Here is a 14986-nt window from a genome sequence, read left to right as displayed (position 1 = left end):
CCCTACACCTCAAATGACAAATAGGACTGATGTGCTATAGTGTCTTCTTATCTTGAAATGTGGAAAGCTTGAGCCTTAGCACATAAAAAGCATGCCACATCTTTGTACTTATGGGGGTGTTTGCCTGGGAAAACTTCCCCTTAGATAGCTTGTCGAGACAGCCACAAGCACATGATGATTCTAGAAAGCTCTCCAACCCTTCTTCCCAACTATAAAGCCAGATTCAAGGGCCCCACAGCTTCCAGACCAGGGCACTGAGGACATGGAGACCACAAAGAGAAGCTTCACCAAAACATATGACAGTATCATTATTAAGCACTAGTCATTAAGAGTTTTGACAATTTCAAATGAAAGTTTCACTAACAGGTCAGTGTCATATAATAATAACTATAAACGTCTAAGTGTTTTATACTTACCTTGTGATCAAAACAGAACACTTTTTATATATACATTATTCATAAATTCAGATGCCTTTTTAAAGGGAGATTTACCAGGCCAGGCCTGCATTTCCTTCACAGTCTGTGATCACACTGAAGATTCACGACCTGATTTTTCTGATCTAGAATCTCAGGTCTTTTACTCTTGGCTTGGTAGGAATCCTCAGGCAGGACCAGTCCCAGCCCAGAATGTGAAAGGTCACCAGTGGGGCATCAAATCCAGCATTTTGGAGGGTACTGAATACTAACTCTCAGACCAAACCAAGCCCAATCCCACTGCCATCAAATCAACTCCAACTCATAGTGACCACAGGGCTTCTGAGACTGTAAATCTGTACAGTGGCAGACAGCTTCATCTTTCTCTTGAGGAGCAGCTGGTGGGTTTGAACAGACAACTGCTGTTAGCAGTCAAATGCCTGTCCCACTCAGTTCAGTTTAGGGACATTGGTATCAGACCAGGCTGTCAGTCTTCAAGTCAGGCAATTCAGCTAAGCTGTAACAAACCGCCTGGCCTGACTATTTAGAACTGAATAATTGGCACAGGCCTAAATGCCTGCTGACTTGCATTTAGTGCCCCCATTAGAATTTTAACTCTTTCATTATACTACAGAGCATTCTTTTTAAAGATCTAGATCCTCCAAAGATCTAGATCTCCCAATGATAATTTGACTCTTCATACAGCACCAGGAAAGTTGTAATATTTTTTTACCTCCCCAATCGTGTTGCACGTTACCAAGGTGGGACTTACTTTCTAAGCCAATTAGAAGAAGAATAAGATGAATAAGGCTCAACGCTCTTTTCAAAAAGTACAGATGACAGCTCTAAACTCTCTAAGTGACATGATGTGCCGTCTTGGGTGGTATAGGAAGGGGGTTTTGACAAATTGGATTTTTGGTGTGTGCTTCCCTGTGAATCCAGGTAATATCAGCACTGGGAAGCTGTATAAGTTTGTGGCAGTGTAGCTTGTGTGTGTCTTGATAAAGGGTTCTGTTGCTGCTTCAATGCATGTATAAGCTCCCATTGAGACAGCAGGTTACTAGAAGGAAAAGGAATTCTGTCCTTTGGTCGACTTGATCTGAGGAGTCAGGCTACATGGAAAGGTAGTTGTGATTCTTAGAAGATTGAAGCACAGTAACAGAGAGCCAGAGCAATAGATGCTTATCTGGGCACTCATAGAAGACATTCATTCATTCATTTTTTATTCATTCCTTCCTTTACTGGGTGCTTGCCTCTGTTAAGTGCCAGGCTCTGCATTGGATCCAGTTTTGGTCTTCATGGGTTAAAGGTGATTGGAAGAAGATGTGCTGATGGGGCACAGAGTAGAAGAGATAAAAAGTAAGTTACTAGCGCCCTGTGATAATTAACACTACACTGGTTGTTGTTGTTGTATGCCCTCACATTAGTACCTACTCATATCAACCTTATGCACAGCAGAATGAAACACTGCTTTGTTCTGCACCAACTTCATAATTGTTGTTATGCTTGAGCTAATTGCTGCTGCCATGATGCCAAACCATTTCGTTGGAGGTCTTCCTCATTTTCACTGAGCCTCCACTTTACCAAGCATAATGTTCTCCAGGGACTGGTCCCTCCTGACAATATATCTGAAATATGAGAGATGAAGTCTGGTCATCCTGGCTTCTAAGGAGCAATCTGGCTATATTTCTTCCAACAACTATTTGTTTGCTTCTTTGGCAGTCCATTGTGCTTTTAATGTTCTCCTCCAACAGCATAATTCAAATGCATCTATTCTTCTATGATCTTCATTATTCACTGTCCAGTTTTCACATGCATATAAGGTTATTGAAAATACCATGGCTTGAGTCAGGTACACCTTAGTTCTCAAACTGATATGTTTACTTTTGAACACTTTTAAAAGGTCTTGTGCATAAGATTTGTCTAGTGCGATACATCATTTGATATCTTGATTGCTGCTTCCATGAATGTTGTTGGGTGATCCAAGCAAAATGAAGTCTTTGACAACGTCCATCTTTGCTCCATTTATCTTGATGTTGTTTATTGGTCCAATGGTGAGGATTTTTGTTTTTTTACATTGAGGTACAACCCATACCCAATGCTGTGGTCTTTAATCTTCAGCAGTAAATATATTAAGTCCTCTTCAGTTCCAATAACCAAGGTTGTATCATCTGCATATCGCATGTTGTTAATGAATCTTCCTCCAATCCTGATGCCATGTTCTTCTTCATATAGTTCATCTTCTCAGATTATTTGCTCAGCATACAGATTGATTAAATATGGTAAGTAATACAACTCTGTCACACACCTTTCCTAATTTTAAACCATTCAATGTTCCCTTGTTCTGTTTAAACAACTGCCTCTTGGTCGATTTACAGGTTGGTGGATCAACCACCAACACTGATGGAAGCAGCAGTCAAGAAATCAAACAATGTGTTGCATTAAGCAAATCTGCAGCACAAGACCTTTTAAAAGTGTTGAAGAGCAAAGATGTCAGCTTGAGAACTAAGGTGCGTCTGATCCAAGCCATGGTATTTTCAGTAACCTCATACTCATGTGAAAGCTGGACAGTAAATAAGGAAGACTGTAGAAGAATTGATACTTTTGATTTATGGTGTTGGAGGAGAATATTGAAAGTACCAAGGGCTGCCAAAAGAACAAACAGATTTGTGTTGGAAGAAGTACAGCCAGAGTGCTCCTTGGAAACCAGGATGGCCAGGCTTCGTCTCTCATACTTCAGACATATTGTCAGGAAGGACCAGTCTCTGGAGAAGGATATCATGTTTGGTAAGATGGAGGGTCAGAGAAAAAGAGGAAGACCCCCATCGAGATGGATTGACAAAGTGGCAGCTGAAGCATGGCAAAAAATTGTGAGGTTGGCCCAGGACCAGGCAGTGTTACGTTCTGTTGTGCATAGGGTCACTATGAGTCCACACCGACTCGATGGCACCTAACAACAACAACCCTAGAGAGCAAGTTTCAGAGTCTCTTCTGACATCCATTTTGTTCTTTTCCTTCTTTCTTATCTTCTTAATGACCTTTTGCTTTCTTCTTGTATGATGTTCTTGATGTTATCTACAACTCTTCTGGTATTTGATCTTAAGTGTCTAATGCAACAAATCTGTTCTTTAGATCTCTAAATTTAGGTGGAACATGTCCAAGGTCATATTTTGGATCCATGGACCTGTTTTAATTTTCCTCAGCTCAGCATGAACTTGCATATGAGCAATTGATGGTCTGTTCCACAGTCTATCCCTGGACTTGTTTTGGCTGATGATATGGAGCTTTCCCACCATCTCTTTCCGTAGATGTAGTCAAGTTGATTTCTGTGCATTTCATATAGTGAGGTCCATGTGTATAGTCATCCTTTATGTTGTTTTAAAAAGATTTTTCAATGAAGAAATCAGTGGTCTTGCAAAATTCCATCATGCGATACCCAGCATGGTTTCTATCACCAAGCCTATATTTTCCAACAAGTGATCCTACCTCTTTGTTTCCAACCTTTGCTTTCCAATCACCAGTAATTATCAATACATCTTGATTTCATGTTTGATCAATTTTAGACTGAAGAAGTTGGTAGAATTCTTTGATTTTTATCATCACTGACTTTAGTGGTTGGTATGTAAATTTCAATAATAGTTGTATTAACTGGTCTTCCATGTAGGTATGTGGATATTATCCTATCACAGGCATTGTTGTACTTCAAGATAGATCTTACAATGTTCTTTTTGATGATGGATGTGATGTCATTCCTCTTCAATTTGTCATTCCCAGCACAGTAAATCAGATGATTGTCAGATTCAAAGTGTCCAATACCAATTTCAACCCACTAATGCATAAGATGTTGATGTTTATGCGTTCCATTTCATTTTTGACAACTATGATTTCCCTAGATTCATAGTTTATGCATTCCATGATCTGATTATTAATGGAAGTTTATAGCTGTCTCCTCATTTTGAGTTGTGCCCCATCAGCAAATGAAGATTCCCAGGGCTTTACTCCATTGGTGTTATCATAGTTAACTCTACTTTGAGGAGGCAGCTCTTTCCCAGTGGTATTTTGAGTGCCTTCCAAACCTGAGGGGTTCATCTTCCAGGACTATATCTGACAATAATCTGGTGCTCTTCATCATGTTTGAATATTTAGTATTTTTGTGCTACTTACAGTGCTCCACTGCTAATTCATGAGGTTTTCTGTGAGTAAATATTGGGAAGTAGTCTGTCTCTCCTTCCTTTGTCTGGAAGCTCAGCTGAAACCTGTCCACCAGGTGTGACCCTGCTGGTATTTAAAATACCACTGGCATAGCTTCCAGAATCACAGTAACATGCAAGCCACCAAAGTATGTGGTTGAATAGTTATCAAAATTCAGAGAGGGAAGAATTTATTATAATGTTGGAAAAGGTGGGAAGGAAAGGAAAGATAGGAAGCTTTAGCTAAGTGAGTAGGAGTTTTGAGTGATTAGGAGCTTATCAGGTGGATCAAGAAATTGGTAGGAAGAAGAGAAGGAAAATACACAAATAAAAGGGTCATAAAATATCATGCCATGTGCAAGATAATATAGGTCTGTATGACTAAACATTGAGTGTATGGGGGATAGCAAAAATGAAACCAGAGAGGTAGTCAGGGGTCAAATCTCCAAGGACTTTCAATACCCTGTAATATATCCCTAAAACAATGAACCCAATAATTTGTACCCTGGACAATGAGGTTATCTGGTGCAAACCATGGATATCCTAAATCTGTGGTTTGGGAAGTTCCCCAAAGAGTCAATGGAATGGCATGCCACTTGCTTGATCTGGTTAATATGTTAATAAAGTGTGACAAGATCAGACTCAGGATCATTGCTCTGTAACAACCACTAAGGACCTGCTTCCATATTGGTTTCCATCTTTAATTGGTATCTACTGTATACAATTATGCATCTGCTGCATAATTCCTATATTCAAGCCATCTTTCCACATCTTGCCTTCAATGGTCACAGAGAGATGTCTTTCTGTCATCTGGATAATCTGTGCTCACTCCACATCCCTGATCAGCCAGTCTAATGGCCTGAATCAAAATAGGAAGTTAGATTACTCTGGCATGACCTGTTTTACTGAAATGCTACAGGCTTAGAGGAATTGCTGCTTAATTTGTAAGCACTCATAAACCATTAGTAGAATAATATTTTATGGAATTTTGTCTAGGAATAGTGCGAAGTCCATGAGTCTATAGCTGATGCAGGGAGGAGGTAAAAATGAATTGTATTTCATAAAAATCAGAGCATGTTCCGCTCCCAAGTTCTCCATGGTTTTTGTTCTGATTCCTGTTTTCCATGACTCTCTCTGTGGTTGTATGTCCTAACCAGCCAACCTATTGATAACTTGAAGAGATTAGGAGACACAAACTGTTTTAAGGCAGCTCTTACCCTTTATCTCCCCTTTAAGGGGTTTGAGTACCTTTTATCAGTTTGTCCCAGCTTTTTTAGTCAGAACAACCTTGTCCTTTACTGGAAAGAAACAGCATAAAGGGAGTCACACATTTATCTTTCTGATTCATTCTCTTGTTGTATCTCTTGAACAATGTTAAATGTTCCTGGTGAGTGCAATTTTTTTTTTTTTTCAAAAACATTGACTTATTCAAAGCATTAGCTCTCATATCCATGCATTTTATCTCAGTACTTAACATAGCACAGCAGAAGTGCTTCCAAAGAGACAATTGATGGTCCCTGAAACCAAATATTTGAACTCAGATTGAGTCACATAGGTGATTTTAGGCTTCAGAAATTCTCTCAGAAGTAATAATTCATTATGAGGAAGTCTGCAGGGGCAAGAGCCTTGCAAATCTAGCTTGACAGGAAAGAACTGTTAAACTTGGACCCATTTCTGTACAATTCCCCTTCTCAATGTCTCTTTTGCACTCTGTGAGTATAGTATCTATTGATTTAGAGTTGAGAAAACAGATTGTCTCTCTTGACCTCAATTTCTTAATTTATAAAATAAAGACTTCTGGGAAGATGGCTTCTAAGAATGCTTTCAACTGAAAAGTTCTACAGTTCCATAAAACTGAAGGGAAGAAGAAAGGAACTAAGATTCATTGAGGGTCTGTTAAGGATGAAACGTTGAGTCAGATTCTTAATACTTGTGATCGTATTTAATGCAGACAGCAATCGTATGACCTGACTCCATTTGATAGGTAACAATGCTGAAGGTTACAAATATTACACACCTAGTCTAAGACACAAAAGTATCAATTATAAGTAAGGAACAGATTCAAATAATAATCCACTTGATTGGTTTTCAATCAATAGTTGGCATCGCAGGGAATATTTGGTAATGTCTGGAGACATTTTTGGTTGTCACAGCTGAGTGCATATGTGTGCTACTATACCTACTGGGTAGAGATCAAGGGTTTTTCTAAATATCCTACAATGCATAGGACAGCCCCCCACAAGAAAGGATTATCTGGTCCAAAAATGTCAATTATGTTGAAATTTAGAAACCTTATTCTAGATAACAGACGCAAGTGATCCACAGATAATCTAAGTTATTTATCAAATTTAGAAAATGTTGAAAGTTATTGTTATGAACACAGATTCTGCCAAAAGACCTCCAGCCACAGAAAACAACAAACAGATATCCATCCCCAAAAGGCTTATGATTATTGTTCATATCTGGAACTTTTATACTATATTTCATTATATACACATTTATACAACAGAAAACAGAATTTAAACAGGGTTTTCTCCCAAATCTGTGAGTGAAATGGATGATCCTGGAAGACACACCATATGCTTTGCATATCTGCTGACTCATCACCTCTTATACCATAGATATGGGAGGCCCACTTGAAAAGCAAGGCTTTAGTTGGGAAGCAGGGCTAGCTAAGTCTACTGGCAAAAGTTGCCATTTCCTGAAAGTCTTTAATAGCAAGAATTATATATCTCAGACATAAAAGTGTTACAAAAGAGATGAGACAAATGAAAGGAATATGGGGAAAGACCTTCTGATTATCTAGCGGACATCTAGTTTTTGAGCTGAGGAGACCAAGCCTCCAAATGTGATTTGCCAAAAGCACACCACAAGTAATGGGCAGATTCAAAGATCATATAACACTTGTTGTTGTTGTTGTTATGTGCTGTGGAGTTGGTTCCGACTCATAGCGACCCTGTACAGGGTTTCCGAGGCTGTAAATCTTTATGGGAGCAGAAAGCTTCATCTTTCTCCTGCAGAACAGCTGGTAGTTTTGAACTGATGACCCTGAGGTTAGCAGCCCGATTCGTAACCACTACGCTACCAGAGCTCCTTATATAACACTTAGTACTATTTAAAAAATTATTTTGTCTCTCTGGAAGAACTTGTCATACGCTCTTTGGATGTTGGAAAATGTTACATATGGAAACAAAATGTTTAAAAAGTAAGTTAATGCTCCAAGCAAGACAAAGTTTGTGGATACAAATTTGTACTCACCAAGAACACCTAACATTTGATCAAGAAATAGAACAAAAGAACAAATCAGGAAGACAAATGGGTGTTTCCAGTTGTGTAGTTCCTTCTCTGTCAAGGACGAAAGAGCCAGTGCTCTTTTCAAAGAACGTCCCAGCCTTTGTGACAAGGCCTGTCTGTCGCTGCTGTACAGAATCCACTTCCACACACCTGTTTACTTGATACTGAGCCTGGTTGTTGTTAATGTATCAGGGAGACAACAAAATGCTCAGATAATGCAGGACTCACCCTGATCATCATAATAATTTCATTCCTCTTTGTCCGTGACTAGTTTGGGGCAGGAAAATGACATAATGAATGTCTTTATGGAAAGGAGTTCCCTTCTTATTATTATAGCCAACTTCTCACCTTGAAAACAGTTTTGAAAGGATATATTGCCTGAAGCTGTGGCAGCCATTTTGTCTGCGTAAGGCAAAAAATCCAACACATTGTGGTTGTAAAGTAGAAAGATAGAAAAGTCTGATTCTGTTGATAACATGCAGACTCCTGGTGTGGCGCTGTAAGATCAACATCGGACTGTGAATCACAAGGTTGGCAGTTCAAACCCACCAGCTGCTCTTCGGAAAACCTATACTGGGTTGCTATGAGTGGGAACCAACTCTATGGCACTTAACAACAACAACAAATGATAACATGTAGCTACTTTCCCAGACATGGAACTGCCCATAACCTGTCTTCTTGACAGATGGCATGGCATTAATCTATAACATTTAAGTAATTGCATAGGGACTTCTATTGATTATGGCCATATCATCCTAACTGGTATAACCAGACTGCCACCAGGTAAATGGAATGACTTCAAAGATACCTTCTAGTTCAGAAGTTGTTTCCACTCCTCCTAGTGAGAGTTAATCATTCCCTACTTATTGGGGGTACAATGGTGGAAATAGGGTGTAGCATAGAAATTGGGAATCCACATAATGGCAATGGAGTAGGAGTGGGCCCCTCCAATCAAACTGTAGTTTACTAGAGACAAATGCTGTGTGTGTGTCCCAGCAACAAAGATGTCTGATAAGGCAAGTTGGAGGCCCTCTGCATTGGGTTTGCATGAGTTTAAAGGTAAATAATTCTCCAAACCAATTAAGTATTTAAACTAAGGACTTCTAGACTGCTAGGGAAACCCTACACAGAGTAGCTATGAGTCAGAACCAACTTGACAGCACTTAACAAAGCAAACACATCACTTTGAAGACTAAAATGTACCCAACCCAAGCCATAGGATTTTCAATCACCTCATATACATGTGAAAACAGGACAATGAATAAGGAAGACTGGAGAAGACTTGATGCATTTGAAGTATGGTGTTGGGGAAGAATACTGAAAGTGCCATAGACTACCAAAGAACAAATCTGTTTTGGAGAAGTATTGGCAGCAAGCTCCTTACAAACAAAGATGCAAAACAAAGATGCACGTACTTCAGATATGTTATCAGGAGGGACTAGTCCCTGGAAAAAGATATCATACTTGGCAAAGTAAAAGGTCAACAAGAAAGAGGAAGCTATTCCCCTCCTCCCTCCCCAATGGATTGACCCAGTGACTACTACACTGGGCTACAACAATTGTGAGGACTGCACAGGACAGGGCAGTGTTTCGTTTTGTTGTGCAAAGGGCCGCTGTGAGTTGGAACTGACTCAAAAGCACCTAACAATACAACCACAACAGACTTTTAATGAATATAATTAATTTAATCATCAGGAAGAAGTTAAGGAGCATTTTTTTCACTTGGGGTTTTTGTTTTTTTTGGTGGATTGGGCTTTTTATACTCCTATATCTAGAGATCTTCAGATTATTAATTCTAAACACCTTTCTGTCTGACTTTGCTTTTCTCAATCTAGCACTTTGATTTTTTGTTTTTTTTTTTCCTTCTATTAAACAACATGAGTGTGGATCTAGCTGTTCCCCACAGCCTGCCTTATGTATAGGGACTCTCCACCTATTTGACTGGAAAAAAATTATTTATCCTTGCAAATATCATCTGCTAAAGCATTTTACTCAGAGACTTTCTCTTTCCTTCCTTCTTTTTCATGAATCTGCTTATTCAAAATAGCCCTGATTTTTCCACTAGTCCCAGAGTAAAACTGCCTGCTTCTATAGAGAAGAGCACAGTAAGGAAGGAAGATCAAGGTCATGGCAAGAAACAGAAGGTCAGACGTGTGTTCTCCCAGACTCGCCTGCACATACTCAAAGTAGACTTCCAATGAGATGGATTGGTACAGTGACAGGAGCCCTGGGCTCAAGTGTAACAGTTGTGAGGATGGCACAGAACCAAGCAGTATTTTGTTCTGTTGTTGCTATGAGTTGGAACCTACTCGACAGCACCTAACAACAGTAACAACATTATAAAGATTTTCAGGGAAGTATGATTAGCATCTGTACTCTTGGTATGGGGCTGTAGTATCAACAATGGACTGGGAACCACAAGTTCAGCAATTCAAACCCATTAATTACTCCTCAATAACTCTCTACAGGATAGCTATAAGTGGGAACTGACTCAAACTCCTGTAACAACAACAGCAACATAGGATTGCATTTAATCAAAGGTTTGTATAATAACCTCCCTGACAGATTATCTTGGTTGCTCAGCACAGCGAGATACAGGATGTATCTAGTAGTGGATACGAGTTGGGCTGCTAACCTCAGGGTCAGCAGTTCGAAACTACCAACTGTTCAGAGAGAGAAAGATGAGGCTTCCTGCTCCCGTAAAGATTTATAACCTCAGAAATCCTATTCAGGGTCTCAATGAGTTGGTACCAGAAACCCTATTCAGGGTCTCAATGAGTCGGAACCGGATCCATGCACACCACCACCTGGCTATATATGTTGTTGTTGTTGTTAAGTACCATGGAGTTGGTTCCAACTCATAGCAACCATGCACAGGGTTTCCAAGGCTGCAAATCTTTACAAGAGCAGAAAGCCTCATCTTTCTCCCGCGGAACAGCTGGTAGTTTCAAACTGCTGACCTTGAAGTTAGCAGCCCGATTCGTAACCACTACGCTACCAGAGCTCCTTTGGCTATAGCTAACTATATATAATATGCTCCTGTTGCTGTTAAATGCCGTCAAATCAGTTCTGACTCATAGTGACCCTATAGAGAGTTTTCAAGGAGCAGCTGGTAGATTTGAACTGCCAACCTTATGGTTTGTAGTCCAGTGCGAATGATGGATTATTTGTGTTTTATAGCATTTTGGAGACTACTTAATAGACAACTTAGGGTGAAGGGTCAGGCTATAAAGAAGCTTCATTGATTGCCTCCACTCTTTGCTCTGTTTAACTATAAAAACTAAGTTATTCATTATTGCATATTTATAGAAAGATGTTTTGTATTTTGCTGCGTTATGGTAATAATAGTACTGGTATAACTATTAGTACAAATAAATAAAATAATTCCCATTTTACCTTTAGCTGTTTAGCTAATTTTACCCAGAGGTTTAATAAGTGAAAATGCCACTAAAAAAAAGAGAGAGAGAGAGAAGTAAGGGGAAGAGGTATAACTTGGGAGCGTCTCCACTTACCCAGTTCTCAGAAAAACTAACTAGTTGTCCCCTGTTCTCGTCTCTCACTTGTCACATCAAGTCTTATCAATTTTATTTTTTAACTGCCTCTAGTGTCTTATTCCTCCCTCCATCTCCAGTGCCCTGGTTTAGACTCTGCTTAGTTCTTACTAGACTGCTGAGGTACTCACCTAACTGGTTTCCCTACCTCTACTCTGATTCCTCATGTTGTTCCAAGAACTATGTTTGTAAAACACAAGTCTAATCATGTCGGTCCTCCAACTGAATAGGAAAAGGTCTCCTTTGCTCATGGTGTTGGTGGTGCGCCACAGAGTTGGTTCCAACTCATAGCGACCCTGCATAGGATTTCCAAGGCTGTGAATCTTTATGGGAGCAGAAAGCCTTATCTTTATCCCACAGAACTGCTAGTAGTTTCAAACTGCTGATCATGAGGTTAGCAGACCTACTCGTAACCATCATACTACCAGAACACCTTCCTTTGCTCATAGGATTGAATTAAAAAGGTCATTGCCTGACCCCAGCCTGCATTTCCAGCTTCATTTCATGCCACATCCCATAAACACCATAGTGTAGACAGCACATACTCTAAGCACAGGGAAGCTACCAGAATCCACTATGATGTTTTGTGTCCACATGGCTTCTTTTTGTTTCCTGTGTCTCAAGTTCCAGCCCCATCTTTATCTGGTTAAGTCCTACTCCACATTCATGACTAGGTATCTTCCCTGGGAATGCCTACCAAATTCTTCCAGCAAGAGTTCAGGGCACCTTCCTCTGCTTATCTATAGCAATTTGCATAAAAGTCTTCTGTAACATTTATTTTGCCATGTGATTGATTTTATGGTTGTTCTTTTTCTAGATTATGAGCATCTTCAGAGCCTGGGTCTCACTTAGAGTTCACAGAGCTCCTATTGCCTGATTTAATGAATGATGGTTGGTGTGCATAGTAAAATATGTATATAGCTACTCAATTTGATCTGATTTTCCTTTATTTAAGTTTTAAGGTAAAAAGCTTTTTAAATTTGACTTCTCAAACTATTCTTTTCATGCAAGCACAAAATCCATACCCTTAACATTTTAGAAAAACCAGTGTGTTGTTGTGAAGTATCATTGAGCCGATATCATCTCATAGCAGCCTTATGTACAACAAAATGAAACACAGCCCGGTCCTGGGCCAACCTCACAATTCTTGTTACACTTGAGCCCAGTCCATCTCATTGGGGCTCTTCCTCTTTGTTACTGACCCACCACTTAACCAAATATGGTGTTCTTCTCCAGGGACTGGTCCCTCCTGATAATATGTTTGAAGTACAAGAGATGAAGTCTGACCATCCTGGCTTCTAAGGAGCTGTATTTCTCCTAACACAGATTTATTTGTTAGTCAGGCAGTCCATGGTACATTTAGTATTCTCCTCCAACACCATAACTCAAATGCATCAATCTGCTATGGTCTTCCTTATTCATTGTCTAATTTTCACATGCATATAAGACTATTGAAGACACCATGGTTTGGGTCAGGGGCACCTTAGTCCTCAAACTGATATCTTTGTTCTTGAATGCTTTAAAGAGGTCTTGTGCAGCAGATTTGCCTAATCAATATGTTGTTTGATTTCTTGACTGTTACTTCCATGAGTTGATGGTTGAACCATGAAAAATGAAGTCTTTAAAAACTTCAATCTTTTTTCCATTTGTCTTGGTCCAGTTGTGAGGACCTTTGTTTTCTTTATATTGAGGTGCAATACATACTGAACGCTGTGATCTTTGATCGTCACCAGTATTTTATGTCTTCTTTGCTTTTAGCTAGTGAGGTTGCATCATCAGCATATTACACATTGTTAATGAGTCTTCCTCCAATCCTGATGCCCTGTTCTTCATAATATCCAGGTTCTCAGATTATTTGTTTATCATTCAGATTGAATAAGTATAGTGTAAGAATACAATGCTGGCACACACCTTTCCTGGTTTAAACCATTTGGCCTCACCTTGTTCTGTTCAAACAACTGCCTCTTAGTCTATGTACACAGTCCTCATGAGCACAATTAAGTGTTATGGAAGTCTCATTCTCTGCAATCTCTTCCAAAGCTTGTATGATCCACGTAATTGAATGCCTTTGCATTATCAATAAAGCATAGGTAAAACATCTTTCTGGTATTCTCTGTTTTCAGCCATGATCCTTCTTACATCATCAGTGATATTCTCATTTCACATCCCTGTCTGAATCCAGCCAGAACCTCTAGCAACTCCTTGTCAATGTACTGCAGCAGCTTGTTTTGAATTATTTTTAGCAAGATTTTATTTCAATAAGATATTAATGATATTATCTGATGATTTCAACATTCTGTTGGGTCACCTGTCTTTGGAATGGGCATAAATATCAATGTCTTTCAATCAGTAGGCCATGTAGCTCTCTTCCAAATTTCTCGGCATAGATGAGTAAGTGCCTCCAGTGCCGCATCAGAATGTTGAAAGATTTCAGTTTGTACTCCATCAATTCCTGGAGCCTTGTTCTTTGTCAATGCCTTCAATGGACCTTGGATTTCTTTAGTATCTTTGGCTCTTGATCATACGCTACCTCTTAAAATGGTTGAACATCAACCATTCCTTCTTCTTTTGATACTTTCTGCATCATTCAATATTTTCCCAAAAGAATCCTTCAATATTGCAAGTCAGGGCTTGAACTGTTTCTTCAGCTCCCTCTGCTTGAGAAATGTTGAGCACATTTTTCCATTTTAATTTTCTAACTCCAGTTATTTGCATATATCAATAAAATGTTTGACTTTTTTTCTTGAGCTGACTTTTGAAATTTTCTATTCAGCTCTTTTGCATCCTCATTACTTCCATTTACTTTAGCATTTCTACCCTGGGGAGCAAGTTTCCAAGTCTCTTCTGACATCCATTGTGGTCTTTTCCTTCCTTCTTGTCTTCTTAATGACCTTTTGCTTTCTTCCTTTATGATGTTCTTGCTGTCATCCATTCTTCTGGTCCTCAGTCATTAGTGTCTATTACATCAAATCTGTTCTTGACATGATCTCTAAATTCACTTGGGATATATTCAAGGTCATATTTTGGCTCTCATGGACTTGTTTTAATTTTCTTCAGCTTCAACCTGAACTCGCATATGAGCAATTGATGGTCTGTTCCACAGCCTGTTCCTGGATTTGTACTGGCTGATGATATGGAACTTTTCCACCATTTCCTTACACAAATGTAGGAAATCTTTCTACAATTTGATTTCTGTGTATTCTATTTGGTGAGGTCCATGTCTATAATCATCTTTTATGTTGTTTAAAAAAAAGCATTAGACATTTGTAATGAAGAAGTCATTGGTCTTGAAAAATTTTATCATGCGATCTCCAGCATCATTTCTATCCCCAAGGTCATATTTCCCAACTGATCTTTGTTTCCAACCTTTGCATTCCAACTACCAGTAATTATCAATATATCTTGATTGCATGTTTGATCTATTTCACACTGAAGAATATGGCAAAAATCTTCAGTTTCATCATTACTGACTTTAATGGTTGGTGTGTAAAGTTTAATTATACCAGGGTGAGTAAAAAATTATGCACACTCCAGTTAT

The sequence above is a fragment of the Chrysochloris asiatica genome, unplaced genomic scaffold (assembly GCF_000296735.1).
Source record: "Chrysochloris asiatica unplaced genomic scaffold, ChrAsi1.0 scaffold00069, whole genome shotgun sequence".
In the NCBI taxonomy this organism is placed as follows: domain Eukaryota; kingdom Metazoa; phylum Chordata; class Mammalia; order Afrosoricida; family Chrysochloridae; genus Chrysochloris; species Chrysochloris asiatica.
This window is presented reverse-complemented; position numbering follows the sequence as displayed.